Source organism: Aegilops tauschii, chromosome 7 (assembly GCF_002575655.3).
Source record: "Aegilops tauschii subsp. strangulata cultivar AL8/78 chromosome 7, Aet v6.0, whole genome shotgun sequence".
In the NCBI taxonomy this organism is placed as follows: domain Eukaryota; kingdom Viridiplantae; phylum Streptophyta; class Magnoliopsida; order Poales; family Poaceae; genus Aegilops; species Aegilops tauschii.
In genome coordinates this window covers 83,206,596-83,233,044 of record NC_053041.3, presented here as the reverse complement: position 1 = coordinate 83,233,044, position 26,449 = coordinate 83,206,596, and the positions used below count along the sequence as shown (strand labels likewise).

At 42.6% G+C, this 26,449-nt stretch overlaps 1 pseudogene; it reads left to right on the top strand.

The window, feature by feature from the left end:
• Positions 1 to 7,830: 7,830 nt before the first annotated feature.
• On the top strand, positions 7,831 to 9,996 carry LOC109786243 (flotillin-like protein 2; annotated as a pseudogene).
• The last annotated feature ends 16,453 nt before the right edge of the window (positions 9,997 to 26,449 follow it).

Sequence of the window (26,449 nt, the reverse complement as noted above, 5' to 3'; positions counted from 1 at the left end):
CCTATATATACCTACGTACCCCCAAACTACCAGATACGGAGCAAAAAACCTAATTCCACCGCCGCAACCTTCTATACCCGTGAGATCCCATCTTGGGGCCTTTTCCGGAGCTCCGCCGGAGGGGGCATCGATCACGGAGGGCTTCTACATTAACACCATAGCCTCTCCGATGATGAGTGAGTAGTTTACCTCAGACATTCGGGTCCATAGTTATTAGCTAGATGGCTTCTTCTCTCTTGTTGGATCTCAATACAATGTTCTCCCCCTCTCTTGTGGAGATCTATTCGATGTAATCTTCTTTTGCGGTGTGTTTGTTGAGACCGATGAATTGTGGGTTTATGATCAAGTTTATCTATGAACAATATTCGAATCTTCTCTGAATTCTTTTATGTATGATTGGTTATCTTTGCAAGTCTCTTCGAATTATCAGTTTGGTTTGGCCTACTAGATTGATCTTTCTTGCAATGGGAGAAGTGCTTAGCTTTGGGTTCAATCTTGCGGCGTCCTTTCCCAGTGACAGTAGGGGCAGAAAGGCACGTATTGTATTGTTGCCATCGAGGATAACAAGATGGGGTTTATATCATATTGCATGAGTTTATCCCTCTACATCATGTCATCTTACTTAAAGCGTTACTCTGTTCTTATGAACTTAATACTCTAGATGCATGCTGGATAGCGGTCGATGTGTGGAGTAATAGTAGTAGATGCAGGCAGGAGTCGGTCTACTTGTGTCGGACGTGATGCCTATATACATGATCATACCTAGATATTCTCATAACTATGCTCAATTCTGTCAATTGCTCAACAGTAATTTGTTCGCCCACCGTAATACTTATGCTCTCGAGAGAAGCCACTAGTGAAACCTATGGCCCCCAGGTCTATTTTCCATCATATTAATCTTCCAACACTTAGCTATTTTTATTACCTTTTATTTTACTTTGCATCTTTATCATAAAAATACCAAAAATATTATCTTATCATATCTATCAGACCTCACTCTCGTAAGTGACCGTGAAGGGATTGACAACCCCTTTATTGCGTTGGTTGCGAGGATTTATTTGTTTGTGTAGGTGCGAGGGACCCGTGCGTGGTCTCCTACTGGATTGATACCTTGGTTCTCGAAAACTGAGGGAAATACTTACGCAACTTTGCTGCATCACCCTATCCTCTTCAAGGGAAAACCAACGTAGTGCTCAAGAGGTAGCAGGGATCGAGCGTGTTGGGTTATGTGGTGCACCCCTGCAGGGAAGTTTATCAATTCGAATAGCCGTGTCCCTCGGTAAAAGGACGACCCGGAGTTGTACCTTGACCTTATGACAACTAGAACCGGATACTTAATAAAACACACCCTTTCAAGTGCTAGATACAACTCGGTGATCGCTCTCTAACAGGGCGACGAGGAGAGGATCGCCGGGTAGGTTTATGCTATGCGATGATACTTGGTGAACGTACCATCTACTCTCTTCTACATGCTTCAAGATGGAGGCTGCCAGAAGCGTAGTCTTCGACAGGACTAGCTATCCCCCTCTTATTCTGGCATTCTGCAGTCGAGTCCACCGATATTGCCCCTTTACACAGATACCCATGCATATGTAGTGTAGATCCTTGCTTGCGAGTACTTTGGATGAGTACTCACGGTTGCTTTCTCCCTCTTTCCCCCTTTCCATTCTACCTGGTTGTCGCAACCAGATGCTGGAGCCCAGGAGCCTGACGCCACCGTCGACGTTGACTCCTACTACACCGGAGGTGCCTACTACTACGTGCAGGCCGCTAACGACGACCAGTATTAGTTTAGGAGGATCCCAGGCAGGAGGCATGCGCCTCTTTCGATCTGTATCCCAGTTTGTGTTAGCCATCTTATGGCAACTTGTTTAACTTATGTTTGTACTCAGATATGGTTGCTTTCACTAACTTGTCTATGATCGAGCACTTGTATTCGAGCCCTCGAGGCCCCTGGCTTGTATTATGATGCTTGTATGACTTATTTATGTTTTTAGAGTTGTGTTGTGATATCTTCCCATGAGTCCCTGATCTTGATCGTACACGTTTGCGTGCATGATTAGTGTACGATTGAATCGGGGGCATCACATGGTATTTTCAATCTCTGAAACCGATTTTACATGTGTGAGACCGATTTCAGTATTGGGTATGTTCAATTTATGAAACTGATGATTTCAGTATGTGGAATAGATTATTTCAGTGTGTGAAATTGATAATTACAATACATGAAATTGATCTTGTACCTAGCGATTCAATGTTGTTAAAAAACACAATATTTTTTAAAGATATGGACCATCTTAAATTCTGCCCAAGCCAAACAGATCCAGCCAGTGCCGACACAAAAGAAGAAACAGTTCATGACTAACTCCAAGCCGATCGATGAGTTCGACCGGCGCGGCTCGCCTACACCCGCCATCACTGGCAGAGATAGGGAGGAAGTTTGGGGAGGGGGGATGACAAAACATGTAGACCTAAGGGGGCCAAATACTAAATATATCCTCATCTAAACCCTCTAAAAAATTCCTTCACACTTTTTGGCGCGGAGGGGGGGGGGGGGGGGGATAGCCACCTCAGGAGTCAGGAGCACACATAGCTCCGCCACTGCCCGCCATATCTATCATAGTGGGGTTCAGACACCAATCGACGACAATGGCAAGATCCACCACGACAGCGACCACACCGCGCCGCCCATCTTCAGTGCTAGGAACCCCTCTAGTGAGCTAAGCACAATTCCATTGACTCTCTTGGTGCATGTGCATGTGTGTGTGTGTGTCCTTCATGATTATGGTTTTATGTTGCATGATTTGAGCCCCCTCGCCCCTAGTTCTTCAGCAGATGGATAGCCTCCCATGCTTTTGGAATTGAAATGTAGCAAAATATTTCAGTTGTGGAATATACTGAAATATTGATCCAACGGAAGTGAAAATCTAACAGTGAAATCAAGTGAAATATTTCAGTTGTGGAATAGACTGAAATATTCATCCAATGGAAGTGAAAATCTAAAATTGAAATCAAGTGAAGATTTGGAACTGATTATGTGATATATGTTAAATGTTGTTCTGAAATCCAAATTGGTATGTAGATATGTGATATTGACATATGTGACGTGCACTTTAGATCTCTGAAACTGATATATATGGTGTGAAACTTATATTTGTGATGTGAAACCATTTTTTAATTGGAATGGATGTTAATATTTGTCTGACATAAGAATGAATGTTCAATACTTAAATATGGACTAGTTAATTGCACGAGCGTTGCAACGGGGGCATACATATAATGGTGGTCCAATACCAATCGTGTCTAAGGTATACTTCCCCATGATTGATTCCTTTCCGTGATAGTAGAGATAGATACAGAGGCCTGAAAGGAAGGACAACCGACTGTAATTGATTCCTTCCCGTGAATTTACCGTGCTACCAAATAATTACCGATCGTGATTGATTCCTTCACGTGAATTTATTGTGTTAGCAAATATTTATTTTCAAAGAAGAGATTGATTACCGACTACGGATGTATTGCGTTCCCAAATATTGATCTCATTTGACCGGCTAGATAAAAAACCGCTACCAAAGAAAATTTGGAGGGACGAAAAAACGGTGGAAGGGTGGATGTAATACACATGGAGGGCAGACGAAGGATGGGCGGAAGAAAAGTTGATGTAGGATGGAACCTTACACCTTTCTTAGGTAGAAGTGATTTCTTTTCTGAAATTGGAATGGATGCACGTTCTGAAATTGAAATGCGCATTCTGAAAGTGAAATTTTTGATCTGGTCCATGACATGAAGTATGCAATGTCAAAGTGAAACGTATCCTTTGTATATCATATTTCTAGTTGGTTTGCCAAATATGATTTTGGCTATTTATATGAGATGCATGTTTTGAAGTTGAATATGCATATACTAAATTGAAATCACATTTTTTGGTTTCAAATTACTTTGTGACGTGCATATTTTGACATTCAAATATATCTTATGAAAGTGAAAAAGTTGTTTTAGCCAGTGAAATAAAGTTTTTAAAAAGTGATTCCAAATGTGCCAAACATTGCTAGTGTTTTAAAATTATTGTCGCTAGGATTCCAAATATATACGATTTTTTTTAAAATAGAACTTTAGTATAAAAGTTATGAACCATCTAAATTACCAAGAGGAAATTAATATAATGCATTTTGAGAGAGGAGAGATAACTCTACGGTCATGTTGAGCCATGCATATCCTATATACTTAAGAAGTTCGTCCCCACTAATCAATTTATCTAAACATGCAGCATGTCCACATCAGCATCAAGCCATGTCAGCAACTCTTGGCAAATTCTCCACATGCATGATGACATGTCAAGATGCGTTTCCTTCACAGGCGTAACAAATTAATACTGTATGTTCGATTGTTTTCACTATAATCTCTCTGCCCGTTCGTTTTCTTGCCTCTTCGTAGATAGTTCTCCTCATCTCCGATCCATCATTAAATCTCCACCGATGTCTTCCAGATTCTTCTCTCCCCTCTTTATTCGAGCCATTCTCCATACCGCACGACAAGCAAGCCTCCATAGACCAGCGCTTTGGCGTCGTCCGGGAGTCCCGTCGAGCGCTTCATCCCAGCTGGGGCTATGCCGGCCCTGACGTCGACTCAGTGCATGTCAGCGTCCTCCATCAACACCACAGGCAAGGTGAGGGCTCCCTTTCCTGTCGAGCTCCTCGGATCTCACCGGATTATTAGCTAGCTTGGTTGGAACCTCTGGTTCCAAGTCGGAGTAGCTGAAAAAGAGGAGAGCGCCGGCCACAAGGTGTAGTTTGGCGGCTCCATCGGAGGACATGCCGGCCGGTGCCGAGCAAGTCGGAGTAGCTCCTCGATCTGTCGCCAATGTGGGAGCAGGAGATGAGATCGCTCCTGTCTTTTATTTGTTTTTTTTAGATCTCCACGTCAACGTTGTTTCCTTGAAGGCATGGACATCACGTGATCTGACGGAGAATTAGATGCATATTTACCACTATTTAATATTTATGCATGTTCTTTTTTACTACTTCTTTTTAGTCCTTGGTATGTGGCTCGTGGTCATGCATGTACAAATTCTAAGATGCAGGGATGTGTTGCTGCTGGATTTGTGGATATTTTTTTTCTTTGGTTTTGAAGGGCTTTATATTCTTACGGAACTATTGCACGCTATTCGAACTTTGTACGGGGTATGAATGTTGTTCTCCAGTTTTCCTCTAATTAAGTGTAGCCGGCTTGATCTGCTCCATCGTACAAAAATTGACATGTGTATAGCATTGTTCATGTCCTAATTACAGATAACTGTACCCGCAAAAAAAGTACATAGTATAACTGAACAAGCATTCATTAGTTTTGTGGGGATTCCGGCCTTTTGTGTTGGGCTTTGTTTTAGTGGAATACCTCGAACCAAGCTTTGGACATGTTTTGAGTGTATATGGTTTCTCCCTGTTAGTAGTGCATTTAGATTTCCCAACAATAAAGGGACAGATCTTTGATAAAAAAATAAAGCGACAGATTGTAATTACGCAAATACAGAGATACTCCAATATACTATTTTTGACTTTTCATGGCATACCATCAGTGGTTCAAATAATATATATTTCGTTATTACTATTTTCACTCCATTGTTCTTCTCCTATACGCTGCAACAAATTCCCGCCGCAACACGCGAGGTATTATCTAGTGTCCTTTAGTGTTGCATTCCAATTGACATTTGGTGATTTGATGTTAATCGACATACAGGGAGTGGACAACGCGATACACATCCATACAAAGAAAGTAGGCCACTGGAAGCAGAAATCTCAACATGTTTGTAGGGTGGATCTTTTACCATAGGTACCCAAGCCGTTAGAGAGCAGTTTGGCACACATGCACAAGATAATGATCAAAGATGTAGTTTTCTTTTCTCACCGATTTCACTCTGTGGATTTCATAGGTTTAAAGACGGCGGCAATACATCTCCTTACACACCAGCGCAATCTTGTAAACTTGCCTTCATGGCCCTTTGAATAATATACATTCTGGTGGGATCGTCTCCCTTGGCGATTGTTAAAAAAACAATGTGGTTTCACATCTCTATTTCTAATGTCTTAGTTGGTAGTCTCCGTTTCGGGTTTATTTTCGTCCCACCTACCATGGTTTTTTTGGTACCTCCTCCCACCTTCGCTGGTTTTTTTTGTAGATTGTTTTTCGTCCCCTCCCCACTTCATCGGTTTATTTTCGCGTCACCCTCTCACACAACGAAAAAAACTGAACGGATCAGAACTTTCCATACTGACGCAAATTATTCAGTAATGTCTTTATGTAAAAGAATCAATCACAATCAATCTCTAAAGATCAAATCTAAATTAATTAATCTTCATAACGTTTGTTTCCTTCCGAATCACGTCCATAACTTTCCTTTCTTGTTTGGGAAAAAACTGTTTGGTAGCAGAGATTAGAAAGCTTCCTATGAGCGTACTAACGTACTAATAGGAAGTATTCTTTTTCTTGATGATTCGTTTCCATGCATGATGATAGTAAATTAGGCCAACATTCACCATTATTTATCAACGTCATCAATCGTATCCATTCCTACCTTAAGGGAATCCGCTCGCTACGTCTTTTTTAAGGGGATCCGCACGCTACGTCGTCGTCACACGTTATTTTCACAAGCAACTCCCCTAAAAAAACACAGCGCCCTACCTCGACTTCCCTACCTGGACGCCGCCGCCGCCGCCCACCGATCTCGCCGCCTCCCGGCGATCCCCTCCTCCCTCCCGCAGCTCGAACCACCCACTTTTTTGGCCACGAGCACCGCCTGCCTCTTCGCCCATGCGTCGCCCCTCCTCTTCACCATAGCCACAAGCACCATCCGAGGCGGAGCCGCGGCGCCTCCACAGATGCGGCAGAGACACCATATCCAGTGGAGACGGCGGTGTAAATCTTCTCCCACTCTGTTCCTTCCCCTGGTTACCGGCCTGCTCCACCCCCCTCTGCTTCGTGTGGATCTGCTCATGTGCAGCAGTAAACTTTATTTAGGTAGAACTATTCTTCTAGGCCTTTTTTTGTTACTTACAAATTAACTGTTTGAGCCAATGCTTACGGCATGAAGTATTACCTAGAGTTCCTTAATCAATGGGCTTGTCCATCGTTTCATTTGGTTCAATTACTATCAACAAGAACGCATTGTGAAACCGTTAGCTTATGAATGTGTGCTCTTCCTGCAATAATAACATTTGCAATGTAAGGGCCGAGGCGCACCCATGCATCAGGATGATGTGCACCACGTGGGAAGTAATACTAATATGGCCTAAGTGGATAATGAAATATCCAAAGATACACTTGACTGGATCAATTTTTTTTCTCTGGAATTGTTCCTCATGATGCGCAGATGTAGATGCTATATTTTTAAAATTTCAAATCACCTATGCATGCCAATGTGATTCTTATCCTTTTCATTAGACAGTGTGTTCCCATCAATCCATCCATGCACCGAACCAATTTTTTTTACTCTGTTCAGGTTGCAATTATGAACGAGTAGCATATGTATGCACTGAACTACTTGCATAAGACAGTGAAATACTTCTTACTCGCGTGAGTGGAATTTAGGAATAGAGAAAGAACATACAATAGAGATCACGTAATCAATTGATTACATAAACCGAGATCACGTAAAACAAGTTTGATAGGTCCGTTGCATCGCACGAGCATTTTTGCTATATGTACTAACAGGTTCTATTTATTTCCTTTGATCGGTCAACACTCCTATGTCCTATGTAGGTAAGAAGGAAAGAAAACCTAACGGTACAGCCGGCAAAATAGTCAACGGCGAGCTTCATCGCTGCGTACGTGTCGTAATACCTGTCCATCACTGGCTGGGGCATCGAGGACTTAACGCTGGTGAAGAAGGCGTGGGTATTGGTAGAGCTCCAAGAAGCTGCCCTTCGTCCTGCCCGCCGTCTTCACCATCGGTCCCCGGGTGACCACCTGGAACTCGGCGGCGCTACCAAGGCGACACGGTCCGGGTTGGTTCGGTTCCTCATCGAGCCACCATTTGGACTGGCCAACCACCACCGGCGTCAACGTGCTGGGGCAGCGGCGAGGTGGGCTGCGTGTGCGGGTGCTGTGGCGAGGTGGTGGACATGCGGGAGCGCCAACGATGAGGTCGGTGATGTGCCGCGGCAAGTGCGCGGCTGTTAGCCATGAACCTTCCGTAGTAGTTTTTTTCATGAGCCCATGTTTTTTGTGTGTTTGGGCCTTGCCATAGTTAGTGGATTAACCATAAAAAAACATGACTTTCAGTTTGTTGTCAAATGGTGTCATGATTTTCGGATCAAGCCATGTTTCTCATGTACTTCCTATTTCCCGTTCGACTGAATAGAAGTGCAGAAAGTGAACACACCAACACGACTGAAGTAGTCATATTCAGTTATAGAGGTATACATTTATATAAGATATACACAGGCAGGTGCGGCCAGTAACCCAACTAACTCCTGAGCTGACCTTGCTAATCCTTTACTCGCAATAAAGACACAGACGATAAGGAAAGGTTGTTACGGAGAGAGCAATGGGAGAGAGAGAATCACGTGGCGGCAGGTGGACCTAAACATATGCTTCAACAAAGAAAACGGCAGCGTAGGATCATGGTGCGTGATTATAGGCGGAGGCTATTAAATCTCACGCGGAAATCACGGCTGAGCGATTCTCGCACGATCCGAAGTTCACACCCAATCGACCGTTTTCCCCAGTTGATGGCCTGCATGTGTGCTGTGCTAAAACGGTCGCTGCCATGATAGCGAAACCCGCAGCTAGAACGCTGCCAGTGCCAAGTTGAGAACTCGAGATCGTTAGTGGTGCATGCACGACAGCGGCGGCGAGAGGCTATGGTGCATGGGGAGGAGAGAAAAGAAGGAAAGGGGAAGCTTGGGGACATGGTAGTTTACCCGGGGGCTGCCGGTCGGCATGCTGAGAACGAATGGCGGCGGCAGTGACATTTTTTCTCAGTCCTCTTGGTCGGATCGGTTGAAGACCAGACAGGATCGGACCGACAATTTTCCAGGCCGATTTTAGCAGACCAGATCATCCATTTTCTCTAACAAGCCAGGACCGAGCGTGTCAAACACCGATTGAGCCACGAGCGATACGTCCAACCCTGCCCACTGTCGAAGCGAAGCTTCTACTCCACGTGAAGTTGATCGCGCTGTTGCACTCGTACGGTAGGAGCCACGGGCACGACATGGTGAAGGGATAAAGGGCTGATCGAGGGTGAGACCCGGATGCTGGTGGCGCAGCTGACCATGGACGAGATCTTCACCTGCACCAAAAAGTTCAAGCAGGAGGTGTTCAGTAGCGTGCAGAAGGAGCTGGACCAATTCGGCCTCTTCATCTACAATGCCACCGTGAAGCAGCTGGTGGACGTGCCGGGGCATGAGTACTTCTCCTACCTCGGCGAGAAGACACAACAGGAGGCAGCGAGCAGAGCCAAGGTGGATGTTTGTGGAGCGGGATGTCCTCACGTGCCAGAACGCCGCCAAGGTGGACGCCGAGAACAAGGTGCTCTCTGTGCAGCAGCAGGGCGAGGCGCTCAAGGAGAAGGCCAAGGTCAGGGCGGAGGTGCGGGTGTTTGAGAACACTAGGAAGGCCGACAACGCCGCCTCAATGACCGACCTCGCCATGAAGTGGAAGGCTGGGATTGGCGGCCAAGGTCGCCGAGGTTGAGGCCGCCAAGGCTGTCGCCATCCGCGATGCCGAGCTGCAGATGGAGGTTAAGACGAAGAACGTGCTCTGCCAAACTGACAAGCTCAAGGTCGAGCAGCTCAGCAAGTCCACAGTACACTACGACACACAGGTTGGTTATGCAACAAGCATGTATAAAAATATAGTACTAGGGACAAGAGAAATTCATACTTATTGACCTCAGCATTTTATATTTTGTAGGTTCAAGAATCGAACACACTCTTCTACAGCTGGCAGAAGGCGGCGGATACGACATTGTATAAGGAGATGAAGGCGGCGGTGAGGTGAAGCGGCCGAGCAGAAACACATGCATGTCTCGATATGGGAGGAAAGGGAGGGAGATAAGGTGAGGGTTAGCGGTGCAACATGCCACACGAGGAAAGGGGTGAAGAGATGACCTTGAGGAGGGAAGTGAGCTCGGTCCATGGCATGGGTCAGAGTAGAGGAAGGTTGATCCACGTAGGGGAACGCAGCAGAAAACAAAAAATTTCCGACCTACGCACCAGCCCAGGACCACTATGGAGACTGCATACATGGTTTGATCTTTTTCGTTACCGACTCGTAGCGCAGCGGGAAGTAGAGTCGATGACGATCGGCGGTGCAGATCCCCGCAGCTAGGATTTACAACCTCCCAACCGCGAGGATGTATACCCTCAGACAGCCCTCCGGGAGGCGGTCGAACAGCCCCCGGGACGGTGTCGCAGACAGCCCTTCGGGAGGACCTTCGAAACTCGAACGGTCACTCGGACAGCCCTTCGGGAGGACCTTCGAAACTCGGACGGTCACACGGACAGCCCTTCGGGAGGCACTCACGAACTAAGACCGAAACTACGATCTCTCTACAGAGTTGCACACATACGGTGCCATCTATCCGGCAGGGCTTCGCCGTCCAGAACTAGTTCCTGCCGGAACCCAGACAGCCTTACGGCTCTACGAAACTCTTTTCGTGGGAGGGAGAGAAGAAGCCAGATAATGCATGGAATGTGTATGAGAGCAAGGGATGATCCTTTAGGAAGCCCCCTCCACCCCTATTTATAGGCCAAGCCCAAGGGTGGCTTCTCCAAGAAGCCAAGGGGGGAAATACCAAAAAGGCCCTCAAGGTGGCTTCTCCAAGAAGCCAAGCAAAAAGCACTTTCACTATTCATGACGACATTTTTCAGCGTCCGTTCGAACTGAAAATATTTATGTGGCCTCAGAACATTTCCAGTACCCACTAAAATAATTTTCAACGCGTTCCGAAACAATTTCGGTTTAGTGATTTTCATCTGCGAAAAGCAAACAAGAATGCGTTTTCACTATTCATGAAGACAATTTTTCGCGTCCACTAAATCCGAAAATATTTCTGTGGGTCTTAGAATAATTCTAGTACCCACTAAAATGATTTTGGATTCGTTCTGAAACAATTTCATATTAGTGAATTTCATCTGCGAAAAACAGCCAAAGCGGTACCGGCAGCTCCGAAACATTTTCGGTTTTTATTTCTGAAAATTCCAAAAAGTTTCCAGAATGATTCTGGCACCCTCCAAGAATTATCAGGCATGTGCCGAAACCATTTTGACTTAATGGCATACCCCGAAACAACTTTTTCGGTTTCACCGAAACTCATCCGGTGACCTCTCTCTGCGGTCGATTCCGCTGTCCGAAACTTTTCGGTGTCCGAAACTTTTTCGGTGATTTTCTCTCAGACTCCCTGTCTAGTATTCAGCAGATAGATGACCCTTAAGCGTGTGACCCTATAGGTTCGGTGAAGTATAGACATGACCTGGAACCCCTTCCGATCAATGATCAACATCGGAGCCGTGGACACCCATATTGACCCCTATACCAACACGAATGAATATTCGAGTGAACCTCCAGTTGAGGTGAGCTATTCCTGATGCTTCACGATATATCACAAACACCTGAGGTGAGATTTATTGCATCCCCGTGGGCCAACACTTTGTCCACTATGCAAGTTACCTCGTTACCGGTTTTGTTCTCTTTTCTCGTTTCGTGTTCTGGCATCCTCGTGATCAAATCACAAAGTGTCTGGCCAGACGATGATGGACACCGTAACACCGAGAGGGCCCGAGTATATCTCTCCATCGTCGGAGGAGCAAATCCCAATCTCGAGCTATCAAGTTACTTAACATACTTTCCCATGAACCCGTAAGCCGCCGTAATAGCCATCCAGTTACGGATGACGTTTAACAAACCCCAAAGTTCATGAAGCAAGCATGAAGAAACTCGATACTCTCATGGTCCAAGGAATTATGCAAACATTAACCATCTCTGTGTTATGTACCAATAAACTTGTGACGAATGAATCTCATAGCATAACATCAATCCGGGTCGATTCAACAGAAATGTTCTCTTAACATTGTGCCCTCAAAGTTGCTGGCATAGACATGCCCATGACCAGGAAAACAGAATCATCATGCAACACTTGAGCTAATCTTAGAGGCCAGACTAGGAATACTTCTTACCGTTTATTATTCCACACGTGCATATGAGTCTTCCTCCGAGCCTCGTGGATATTGCAGACTCGAGAATCATTGCAGTTATAGCATGGAACATAAACATAATTGTGAACTCGGAGATAAATAATATCATTTATTATTGCCTCTAGGGCATATCTCCTACAGACTCCCACTTGCACTAGAGTCAATAATCTAGTTAATGCTAATGCACTTTACACCTATGGCATACTGGTGTAAAAAATGCTTCGCATGTGGTATAGCCTGATGTCCATCGGATCTGACAATTTCAGCTCCGTGTGTATCTCTGCATATCCTCGCATTTTCATGCTTTCACAAAATTCATATTTTGTGTGGACTTGGCGTTGTATGTATTTGAATCATAGGTCGAACCTGGATTCCTCAGACTGAGTTATGGAGCAACTACCTGCAGTAGTGTCCCATTGACAAAAGCCATCTTGGAACCATACTAAGTTCATGAATGAACTATATGATTCAACATCTTCTTTTGTCGCTTCTAAAGCGTCAACATACTTAGTCATTTGTTATAGAATTTTCCACACTATCCTGTTGGGAACAATTTCCAACTACCGTGCCACCATATTGTGTATTACACAAAACCCTTAACTTAAATCGAAAATCGCACGGAGAAAAGATGAAGACTATCGATGTAACATTTTACAACGAACTGTTCATGATCTCCGCTTGCAAGAAAACATATCATCAGTACTTACTCTAGTACTCAATGACATCTTTCACCGTTGTCCCACGATCAGTACTTTGATCACTTTAGTATCCATACTCGCAACACCTTGGGAGTATCGGACATATCTGGTTGTTTTACATACCATGGAATACATGATTAATCCAAACACAAAAGTGTGTGGAATCTACATCATGTATTTTACTCATCAGTGTTTTGGGACACCGAGTCTTGCAAAAACTCTTTCCATGTGACTTTGGCAAGAATCACTCCTTGGCGTTTTAAATGCTAAAAGGTTTTAGCATCTTGTCAATATGTATTCATTGCTTAGCCCCATTAGGTAAATCTATCTCCATAGATCATCATGCCTAATATTGAGGCTATTTAGCCTAAGCACTTCATCGAAAAACTATTTTCAAATGAAGTCCTAATTCGTGTCAAGAAATTTATTTCCAATTACCAATGTGCCAAGCACATAAGGTTTTTAGAAATATTATTACGCTCCCACTTACTTTCTTGAATTACAAGCATCTTCGTTACCCATTGATGAAGTCAAAACCCCTTTGACCATTTCATCAAAACACGAAGATTCCAACTCCATTTTGCTCTCTTCTGTCCATTGCTGGAACTCTGAAGTTTGCATACCTACTAGCATCCTCTGGATCGACAAATTACTTTGGACTGTATCATATACAAGTCCTAGCTTTCATTTCCATCAGATGGAAATCCTTTTATCATCCATGTTTCATATCTCATGATTGAAATATGTATTAATTGCTAGTTCAACCCGAACCGACTTTAAGCATCGCTACGATGAAAACATCCTCATCGTAGTCAACTCTTGAACTTGTTATTTCAACAAGTCGAGCTTTATGGATAAAACATTTTTATCCGTATCAGTTTTAAGTTCCATAAATATTCGTTAGACTCTAAGTCTTCTGAAAGGTGTATCAAGGTTTAAATCTTGAATCACTTATATAGAAACTAACTCGGGTTGTATTGGCATTTAGCCAATTCCGGAGTCAGGGCCCATCAACGGTTCCTTGTGTATCGTAGGTATAATGTTGTCTAACAACAATATCTCGTTTGCGCACCTGAGAGGTTTGCACGAGCCTTGCCTACGTGGTTCAGCTGCAAGTTCGACCGAAGTTCATACATTTTATTGTACAGACTTCCGTATCAGTCGCAGTAGGAAACTCTGGAATTACTTCCAAGGTCTCTTTCCTTTGATCTGATGACGTAGATACTGTTTATCTCGTCGAGTTGCACTATTCTCCCACTCACCTTTTTGAAAGAACCATTCTCTTTAAAAGCACACCGTTTCGCGGCAAAACTATTTGCCTCAGTATAGTGAGGGAGGAATACCCAACATTTTGGTATAACCTACAAAGTAGCACTTGTTTGATTTGGAATAGGTTTGTCACCTTTTACACAAGCCCCATATTCCAAATGTTAAGAAAAGATATAACATGGTTGGGCGTACCATACCATGGCTTCATTTCAACAGACCCGATGTAGCTCTTTTCAGTGTAAAAGCCGCAGTCTCTAAAGCATCACTTTAAAAGGGATAATGGCAAATTTATTTATGTCATCTTTGACCTTACCATGTCATAAATGGTTTGATTACATCTCCACAGACTTTCCACTTGCAGTGGTGTTCCGGGAGGTGCAAGTTATGAAACCCCTTTCACAACTCATCAGACATTCGCTAAACATGTAACTCAAATATTCCTTTGTGCAATCAAATTGCAGAAACATAATTTTCTTGTTACAATAACTTCTACTTCATTTTTGAGAACCTTTCGAATGATTTCAAAAGATCCAGACTTACGTCTCATCAAGTAAATATCCATATATCTACTTGATTCATTTCTGAAGATAAATAAATCCACCACTAACAACACTTATCGGACTACACACATCAAATGTATGATCACTAATAAGTTTGTTGTTCGTTCCTTATGGCCTGTGAACGGTATTTTAGTCACTTCACTTTTCGGAGGAAAGTTGCAAGTGTCAGATGATTCAAAATCAAAAAGACTTCAAAATCCATCATAATGGAATTTTCCATGCGGGTTTCTCCAATGTGACCAAATGTAGTGCCACACTTGTGTGGTATTCTTTTAGTCTTGCGACATTTAGCGTCAGTGTTATGGATGTATCATATTACCATCAATATTCATAACATACATGCCTTCTTGGATGGAAGCATGGCCCTTCATGTTATTCATAATACTTAACAACAATTGTTGTTTTTATGAACAACTCTTTTGCAACAAACATTGTGCAATGGGCTAGAGTGTATGAAACTCTAAAATGAATTATGAAAGTAAACCCAGAGGTATTGTATTATTATCAATATTCATAACATACATCTCATTCATAATGAAAGTATGGCCCTTGTGTTATTCATAACATCGAACATAAAAAGTTCTCTTATGAACAACCTTCTTGCAAGATACCTTATGCAATGGGATAGAGTTTGTAAAACTAAAATGAATTATGAAAATAAATACAGACGGCAATACACCGATGGAAGGTATGGTAACATTTACTATGTTCCATGTGTGTATCTCAACCTCATTCCTGGCTAGTCTTTCAGGCCATAGTAGTTCTTACATCGAGTTGCAACAGAATGCAATCGAGCGGGCATTTTTGTGATTAACTCACAATACCCAAGAATTAGTGATTAACATGTCTAACCATAATTCGCAAGAACTATATCTTTGACCAGCCTTCTATACATCAAAACCTTGTATGACATTCATACATGAGCTGGATATTCCAGTCTCCTTTCCTTTTGCCTTTATACTTCTAACAGTTTAACTTTTAGTATTTCTCCTACTCTCAGAAGAAGCACCCAACTTAAGAGTGGCATTAGCCCCGGACTTCCTAGGCGTGAAAGTCTTACTAATACCCTTCGGACACTTCCTTTCTCTTTAAGTTGTTGTTTTATTCACCTTTCATCATATGGGAGGGGTTCTCCTGGATCCCTCTTTTATCAGTCTAATGCATAGTAAACACTTATACTAATAGTTTGCAAGCAAACATTGCTTTGGATATCTCATATCTTTTAGCTTTTGTCTGTCTCTGAAAAAGATTTTCAGATTCCATGAATATCACATAACTATCCAAACTTTCGAAGTTCGGGTCTCATGGAAGCAAACATATTGCACTTGACTGAAACGGAATTATAGCTTTTGGATCGAAGGACGAGAGTCGCATGATCCATAGCATTAGCGGGATAATACCGAAAGCATGCGATAGGACAAAGTCCTTCTCGACACTTTTGAGGACAATCCTCACATTACGTTACCAAACGTAAAGTTTTAACCAGATATTTAACAGCTATTCAATTTTAACAGGGAAGGTGGAAACACGAGCCATTATTCTACAACTATTTTGCAAGAAACACTTAGACAGTGTTCATAATTAATTGCACTGAGAATTAAACATGTTAATTCAACAGTGCGCTCCCACTCAAATCAATATCTCTCATAATTGATTTAGAGTGATTCAAGATCAGTATTTCTATTCGATGCCATTGACGGGTTCATCACTAATGACACGAATTTCAATCGGTAGGCCAACTTGCCGATCACATCTCTATGTGATTCTTGTTCATCTTTCGATGGGCGTGTTCTGAGCTCAGGACTCTCCTGCCTGAACGTCAAAGACAACCAAGTGATCTTGCTACGAGGTCTGACCTCACCCGCCTCATTCCTCTCGATTCGTTCGTGCTCATGTGTACATGGCGCACCCCGAAAAGATACGAATTTCAGTCAGTGCTACACTTGGGTGAACACTAACTACTTTGATATTTTAAGTGAGAGATCACCCTAATAAAAAGCGACTACCGCGCAATCAAGAAGGGTGCATCATAAGGGATAAACATCTCAGGCAATTCATAATAGCATGATATGGTATAGCCCTTTCTGACGGAGAAGTATTTCATTTCTTCGTCTTCGGCATTCGCGTCGGTGTTCACCTTCGCGAAGATTGCCACCACCTTGTCGATGCACCAGATAATATTGCTATCTCTATAGCTAACAAAATAATGCGTTACAACAAGGTTGACACGCAGGTCATTAAAGTGCAATCATATGCCTCCAGCCATCATGCCGAATCATGACATGCAGGTCATGTTAATCAAATTACATCATATAGTCATCTCATACATAATCGAATTAGTATGAGCACTGCTATACCACATCACATGCACATCCTGCAAAACCAAGTTAGACGCTTCTAATCGGTTTATGCAAAATTTATTTTACGTGGCTTCTAAGGTTTTGACTTAAACCGCAACGACCAACGTTCATCATCAAGTATGATAGTTCATGTTGCTAGATTAACTTTGCAAGGTGTATGAAGCACGAGACAATAAAATCTCGAACCCCATACTAAACTTCGTCATACGCATGACCCCCGTGCATATCATATCTGCATTGCCCCGTCGTCTGCGAATTTCATCTTTCTTTTGACTACGGTAGAACCCAAAGAACTGATAGGACTTCCATGATCAATCAGGATCACGGATGGCCAGAACTTTGTCAAATTCCACCATGCTGTCTCGAGATTGAGCAAACGCAAATTCTAGGGAAGCAACAAGAACATCGGGTAACAGATTTCATCTGTCACCCGCATAAATAATTTTCAGCAATAGATCTCATCTACTACCTAATTATATTATGCAATACCCATACATCTCTATGTATTCTAGATCGCAACCTGCATCTATGCATAGCATGGCTCTTGATGCCACTGTAGGGGAACGCAGCAGAAAACAAAAAATTTCCGACCTACGCACCAGCCCAGGACCACTATGGAGACTGCATACATGGTTTGTTCTTTTTCGTTACCGACTCGTAGCGCAGCGGGAAGTAGAGTCGATGACGATCGGCGGTGCAGATCCCCGCAGCTAGGATTTACAACCTCCCAACCGCGAGGATGTATACCCTCATCTGCTCCTCAGACAGCCCTCCGGGAGGCGGTCGAACAGCCCCCGGGACGGTGTCGCGGACAGCCCTTCGGGAGGACCTTCGAAACTCGAACGGTCACTCGGACAGCCCTTCGGGAGGACCTTCGAAACTCGGACGGTCACACGGACAGCCCTTCGGGAGGCACTCACAAACTAAGACCGAAACTACGATCTCTCTACAGAGTTGCACACATACGGTGTCATCTATCCGGCAGGGCTTCGCCGTCCAGAACTAGTTCCTGCCGGAACCCAGACAGCCTTACGGCTCTACGAAACTCTTTTCGTGGGAGGGAGAGAAGAAGCCAGAAAATGCATGGCATGTGTATGAGAGCAAGGGATGATCCTTTAGGCAGCCCCCTCCACCCCTATTTATAGGCCAAGCCCAAGGGTGGCTTCTCCAAGAAGCCAAGGGGGGAAATACCAAAAAGGCCCTCAAGGTGGCTTCTCCAAGAAGCCAAGCAAAAAGCACTTTCACTATTCATGACGACATTTTTCAGCGTCCGTTCGAACTGAAAATATTTATGTGGCCTCAGAACATTTCCAGTACCCACTAAAATAATTTTCAACGCGTTCCGAAACAATTTCGGTTTAGTGATTTTCATCTGCGAAAAGCAAACAAGAATGCGTTTTCACTATTCATGAAGACAATTTTTCGCGTCCACTAAATCCGAAAATATTTCTGTGGGTCTTAGAATAATTCTAGTACCCACTAAAATTATTTTGGATTCGTTCTGAAACAATTTCATATTAGTGAATTTCATCTGCGAAAAACAGCCAAAGCGGTACCGGCAGCTCCGAAACATTTTCGGTTTTTATTTCTGAAAATTCTAAAAAGTTTCCAGAATGATTCTGGCACCCTCCAAGAATTATCAGGCATGTGCCGAAACCATTTTGACTTAATGGCATACCCCGAAACAACTTTTTCGGTTTCACCGAAACTCATCCGGTGACCTCTCTCTGCGGTCGATTCCGCTGTCCGAAACTTTTCGGTGTCCGAAACTTTTTCGGTGATTTTCTCTCAGACTCCCTGTCTAGTATTCAGCAGATAGATGACCCTTAAGCGTGTGACCCTATAGGTTCGGTGAAGTATAGACATGACCTGGAACCCCTTCCGATCAATGATCAACATCGGAGCCGTGGACACCCATATTGACCCCTATACCAACACGAATGAATATTCGAGTGAACCTCCAGTTGAGGTGAGCTATTCCTGATGCTTCACGATATATCACAAACACCTGAGGTGAGATTTATTGCATCCCCGTGGGCCAACACTTTGTCCACTATGCAAGTTACCTCGTTACCGGTTTTGTTCTCTTTTCTCGTTTCGTGTTCTGGCATCCTCGTGATCAAATCACAAAGTGTCTGGCCAGACGATGATGGACACCGTAACACCGAGAGGGCCCGAGTATATCTCTCCATCGTCGGAGGAGCAAATCCCAATCTCGAGCTATCAAGTTACTTAACATACTTTCCCATGAACCCGTAAGCCGCCGTAATAGCCATCCAGTTACGGATGACGTTTAACAAACCCCAAAGTTCATGAAGCAAGCATGAAGAAACTCGATACTCTCATGGTCCAAGGAATTATGCAAACATTAACCATCTCTGTGTTATGTACCAATAAACTTGTGACGAATGAATCTCATAGCATAACATCAATCCGGGTCGATTCAACAGAAATGTTCTCTTAACATTGTGCCCTCAAAGTTGCTGGCATAGACATGCCCATGACCAGGAAAACAGAATCATCATGCAACACTTGAGCTAATCTTAGAGGCCAGACTAGGAATACTTCTTACCGTTTATTATTCCACACGTGCATATGAGTCTTCCTCCGAGCCTCGTGGATATTGCAGACTCGAGAATCATTGCAGTTATAGCATGGAACATAAACATAATTGTGAACTCGGAGATAAATAATATCATTTATTATTGCCTCTAGGGCATATCTCCTACAGACTCCCACTTGCACTAGAGTCAATAATCTAGTTAATGCTAATGCACTTTACACCTATGGCATACTGGTGTAAAAAATGCTTCGCATGTGGTATAGCCTGATGTCCATCGGATCTGACAATTTCAGCTCCGTGTGTATCTCTGCATATCCTCGCATTTTCATGCTTTCACAAAATTCATATTTTGTGTGGACTTGGCGTTGTATGTATTTGAATCATAGGTCGAACCTGGATTCCTCAGACTGAGTTATGGAGCAACTACCTGCAGTAGTGTCCCATTGACAAAAGCCATCTTGGAACCATACTAAGTTCATGAATGAACTATATGATTCAACATCTTCTTTTGTCACTTCTAAAGCGTCAACATACTTAGTCATTTGTTATAGAATTTTCCACACTATCCTGTTGGGAACAATTTCCAACTACCGTGCCACCATATTGTGTATTACACAAAACCCTTAACTTAAATCAAAAATCGCACGGAGAAAAGATGAAGACTATCGATGTAACATTTTACAACGAACTGTTCATGATCTCCGCTTGCAAGAAAACATATCATCAGTACTTACTCTAGTACTCAATGACATCTTTCACTGTTGTCCCACGATCAGTACTTTGATCACTTTAGTATCCATACTCGCAACACCTTGGGAGTATCGGACATATCTGGTTGTTTTACATACCATGGAATACATGATTAATCCAAACACAAAAGTGTGTGGAATCTGCATCATGTATTTTACTCATCAGTGTTTTGGGACACCGAGTCTTGCAAAAATTCTTTCCATGTGACTTTGGCAAGAATCACTCCTTGGCGTTTTAAATGCTAAAAGGTTTTAGCATCTTGTCAATATGTATTCATTTCTTAGCCCCATTAGGTAAATCTATCTCCATAGATCATCATGCCTAATATTGAGGCTATTTAGCCTAAGCACTTCATCGAAAAACTATTTTCAAATGAAGTCCTAATTCGTGTCAAGAAATTTATTTCCAATTACCAATGTGCCAAGCACATAAGGTTTTTAGAAATATTATTACGCTCCCACTTACTTTCTTGAATTACAAGCATCTTCGTTACCCATTGATGAAGTCAAAACCCCTTTGACCATTTCATCAAAACACGAAGATTCCAACTCCATTTTGCTCTCTTCTGTCCATTGCTGGAACTCTGAAGTTTGCATACCTACTAGCATCCTCTGGATCGACAAATTACTTTGGACTGTATCATATACAAGTCCTAGCTTTCATTTCCATCAGATGGAAATCCTTTTATCATCCATGTTTCATATCTCATGATTAAAATATGTATTAATTGCTAGTTCAACCCGAACCGACTTTAAGCATCGCTACGATGAAAACAACCTCATCGTAGTCAACTCTTGAACTTGTTATTTCAACAAGTCAAGCTTTATGGATAAAACATTTTTATCCGTATCAGTTTTAAGTTCCATAAATATTCGTTAGACTCTAAGTCTTCTGAAAGGTGTATCAAGGTTTAAATCTTGAATCACTTATATGGAAACTAACTCGGGTTGTATTGGCATTTAGTCAATTCCGGAGTCAGGGCCCATCAACGGTTCCTTGTGTATCGTAGGTATAATGTTGTCTAACAACAATATCTCGTTTGCGCACCTGAGAGGTTTACACGAGCCTTGCCTACGTGGTTCAGCTGCAAGTTCGACCGAAGTTCATACATTTTATTGTACAGACTTCCGTATCAGTCGCAGTAGGAAACTCTGGAATTACTTCCAAGGTCTCTTTCCTTTGATCTGATGACGTAGATACTGTTTATCTCGTCGAGTTGCACTATTCTCCCACTCACCTTTTTGAAAGAGCCATTCTCTTTAAAAGCACACCGTTTCGCGGCAAAACTATTTGCCTCGGTATAGTGAGGGAGGAATACCCAACATTTTGGTATAACCTACAAAGTAGCACTTGTCTGATTTGGAGTAGGTTTGTAACCTTTTACACAAGCCCCATATTCCAAATGTTAAGAAAAGATATAACATGGTTGGGCGTACCATACCATGGCTTCATTTCAACAGACCCGATGTAGCTCTTTTCAGTGTAAAAGCCGCAGTCTCTAAAGCATCACTTTAAAAGGGATAATGGCAAATTTATTTATGTCATCTTTGACCTTACCATGTCATAAATGGTTTGATTACATCTCCACAGACTTTCCACTTGCAGTGGTGTTCCGGGAGGTGCAAGTTATGAAACCCCTTTCACAACTCATCAGACATTCGCTAAACATGTAACTCAAATATTCCTTTGTGCAATCAAATTGCAGAAACATAATTTTCTTGTTACAATAACTTCTACTTCATTTTTGAGAACCTTTCGAATGATTTCAAAAGATCCAGACTTACGTCTCATCAAGTAAATATCCATATATCTACTTGAGTCATTTCTGAAGATAAATAAATCCACCACTAACAACACTTATCGGACTACACACATCAAATGTATGATCACTAATAAGTTTGTTGTTCGTTCCTTATGGCCTGTGAACGGTATTTTAGTGTAGCGACCAGACCTCAAATGGCCTGTGCTGCTGTGCACCAGTGTCATCCCTGGATCAGTAATGCTGACACGCACATTACAAATGGAGGATTTATAACAGAGTAGCAATCACACACTTATTACATCGAATATCTCCAAAGAGATAAGAATGAATAACATGGCTTAAGGCCATCTAATAACGATAACAGCGGAAGACTTGGAATATAAGTGAGTCCATCAACTCCAGCGGCATCACTGAGTAAAAGACCACGACCTAAGGCACCTTACTCGTCGTCTGAAAAGTCTGCAACATGAAACGTTGCAGCCCGAAAACGGGTCAGCACATAGAATATGCTGGCAAAGCAACACATAGAGAACAATGAACAATGATAATGCTATACTATATGCATATATGGCTGGTGGAAAGGCTCTATGGTTACAGTTTTTGCGAAAAGCCAATTTTATCCTACTGCAAAGGAATAAATTTTTATTTAACTATCATGGTGGTTGAAACATTGAGAAGGTACCTCCAACTCAATCCCAATTAAGTAACATCATTAACCCAACAAAATTAATTATAAGTATCACGGTGATGAGATTCAAATGATAATCCAGGTACTAGATACTCAAGTAGTCCATAACCGGGGACACGGCTAATCATGATCAGTTTGTACACTCTGCAGAGGTTTGTGCACTTTTCCCCACAGGACTCGATCGCCTCCGCTTAATTCTCGCACGGCATGATGTTTGAGAAACGGATGACCGAGACACAGTCTTTCAGAAACAATCACTCTTTACTCTGGATGGACCGGTACACCTACTTTCCCCTACATCTGCCAGTCCACCTCTTCAATAGATCATGTAACCTACTCAGCTATGCTAGAGCCCATAATAGCTTGCGGCTGCACACGGAAGTTTCTAGCATGAATAATCTTATGATCCCTTTGAGCCTGGGTGGCGGACCTTATACATACAGACAACACTGGGTTCTCCAGGTACCTCAATCCACCCAGATGTGAGTTTTTGTTGCCACCTTAAGTTGAACCATTATTAAACATCTCACATCTGTCATGGATATCACTCAAACCCAATCCACGTCTACGACCATAGCATGGCATTGATAAAAGCAACGTAGAAGTAACTCCCAAGGGTTTGATAAAGAACAGGTAATAGGTACTACCTCAACTACTTCCCAATACCCACAGTTTAATTAGATCCTAATCATGCAATGTGTTTGAGGAAATAGATCTAATGCAATAAAACTGGGTATGAACGGGGTATGATCAAAGTGTTACTTGCCTTGCTGATGATCCGCAAAACCTAGCGAGTCGAAGTAACAAGCGGCACACTCCGGGTACTCTATCGCAAACAAACAAGCATACAATCAGTACTCATCTAATGCACAGGTAAAACTCGAAAGAAAGATCCAACCAGAAAGTTCAACTTAAGAACTCCGGTTTGCAAAAAAAATCAACTCGAAAGAAGCAACGAAAGTCAAGCGGCGAAAGAAAGAAACTTCGTTTGCTAATCTGGATCTAGGTCAAACTTTACTGTAGCAAAAACTTGTTTGAGTAGGTTAAACGGAAAAAGAATTTCGAGACGAAACTCTAGGCACTTGAATCGCCTGATTCCGATAAACGAGCGAGAAGTTAAACAGATTCGAAATTTCGATCAGAAATCGAATCTGAGAAAATAACGAGAAAATCCGACGAAAAAGAAAAACAGACGAACGGTTAAATAGAGGTCGTTCGTTAACAGAGAAAAACCGACGAACGCGTTCGTTAAAATGAACGGTTCGGTGAACGCTCGTGAAATAAGAAAACCAAAAAAAACCGATCTAGGGTTTTTTTTAAAACAAAAGGTTTTTTTTTCAGAAAAACTGGTCAACACGAGACGAGGCAGCGGCGGTACCTCGGCGGCGGGACTCCGGCGAGGGCTCCGGCGGGCGCGGGGCTAGGCGGCGGGCTCGGGCTCGGGGAGGGGCGCGAGGGGGCGGCGGCGGCGGTGAGGCAAATGGCGGCGGCGGCGGCGGGCTAGCTGCGGGCGGCGGCGGCGTGCTCCTCCGGCGGCGGCGCGGGGTGAGGAAAGAGGGGGGGGTGCTCCGGCTTGGGGAAGGGGCTACCGAGGCGGCGGCGGCGTCGTGGCGCTCCCGGACTCCGGCGGCGTCGTGGGGAGGAAGGAGAGCGCGGGTGGGCCGTCGGCTGGGCTCGGCCCAGTCGGCGCGGGCGGTTTTTTTTAAATAAGTTCCGCGGAAAATATTGCGTAGGAAAATAAAAATCAGAAAAATATGAAATAAATTTTCCCCGTCTAGTTAGAAAATCTAGAATAGGGTGAACATTTTTAAAATAAAAAATAAATATTTTTTAAAAACATGCAATATTTTTTTAATGCAATAAAAATTGCAAATAAAATCCAAATAAATTCCAAATAATGTTTTTAACATTTTTCCTCCAGTATTTCAATTGTTTTGGAGAAGTCATATTTTCTCCTCTCGTTTATTTAAAATTGAAATATTTTTCCGGAGAGAAAAATAATTAAAATTAAAATCCTCGTTGGAAAAATCAAATTTAAAAATTCGAGAAAATCCCCAACTCTCTCTGAGGGTCCTTGAGTTGCTTAGGATTTATCGAGGATTTGTCAAAATGCAACAAAACATGATATGCAAATGATGATCTATGTATAACATTCCAAATTGAAAATTTGGGATGTTACATTTAGTCACTTCACTTTTCGGAGGAAAGTTGCAAGTGTCAGATGATTCGAAATCAAAAAGACTTCAAAATCCATCATAATGGAATTTTCCATGCGGGTTTCTCCAATGTGACCAAATGTAGTGCCACACTTGTGTGGTATTCTTTTAGTCTTGCGACATTTAGCGTCAGTGTTATGGATGTATCATATTACCATCAATATTCATAACATACATGCCTTCTTGGATGGAAGCATGACCCTTCATGTTATTCATAATACTTCACAACAATTGTTGTTTTTATGAACAACTCTTTTGCAACAAACATTGTGCAATGGGCTAGAGTGTATGAAACTCTAAAATGAATTATGAAAGTAAACCCAGAGGTATTGTATTATTATCAATATTCATAACATACATCTCATTCATAATGAAAGTATGGCCCTTGTGTTATTCATAACATCGAACATAAAAAGTTCTCTTATGAACAACCTTCTTGCAAGATACCTTATGCAATGGGATAGAGTTTGTAAAACTCTAAATGAATTATGAAAATAAATACAGACGGCAATACACCGATGGAAGGTATAGTAACATTTACTATGTTCCATGTGTGTATCTCAACCTCATTCCTGGCTAGTCTTTCAGGCCATAGTAGTTCTTACATCGAGTTGCAACAGAATGCAATCGAGCGGGCATTTTTGTGATTAACTCAAAATACCCAAGAATTAGTGATTAACATGTCTAACCATAATTCGCAAGAACTATATGTTTGACCGGCCTTCTATACATCAAAACCTTGTATGACATTCATACATGAGCTGGATATTCCAGTCTCCTTTCCTTTTGCCTTTATACTTCTAACAGTTTAACTTTTAGTATTTCTCCTACTCTCAGAAGAAGCACCCAACTTAAGAGTGGCATTAGCCCCGGACTTCCTAGGCGTGAAAGTCTTACTAATACCCTTCGGACACTTCCTTTCTCTTTAAGTTGTTGTTTTATTCACCTTTCATCATATGGGAGGGGTTCTCCTGGATCCCTCTTTTATCAGTCTAATGCATAGTAAACACTTTTACTAATAGTTTGCAAGCAAACATTGCTTTGGATATCTCATATCTTTTAGCTTTTGTCTGTCTCTGAAAAAGATTTTCAGATTCCATGAATATCACATAACTATCCAAACTTTCGAAGTTCGGGTCTCATGGAAGCAAACATATTGCACTTGACTGAAACGGAATTATAGCTTTTGGATCGAAGGACGAGAGTCGCATGATCCATAGCATTAGCGGGATAATACCGAAAGCATGCGATAGGACAAAGTCCTTCTCGACACTTTTGAGGACAATCCTCACATTACGTTACCAAACGTAAAGTTTTAACCAGATATTTAACCGCTATTCAATTTTAACAGGGAAGGTGGAAACACGAGCCATTATTCTACAACTATTTTGC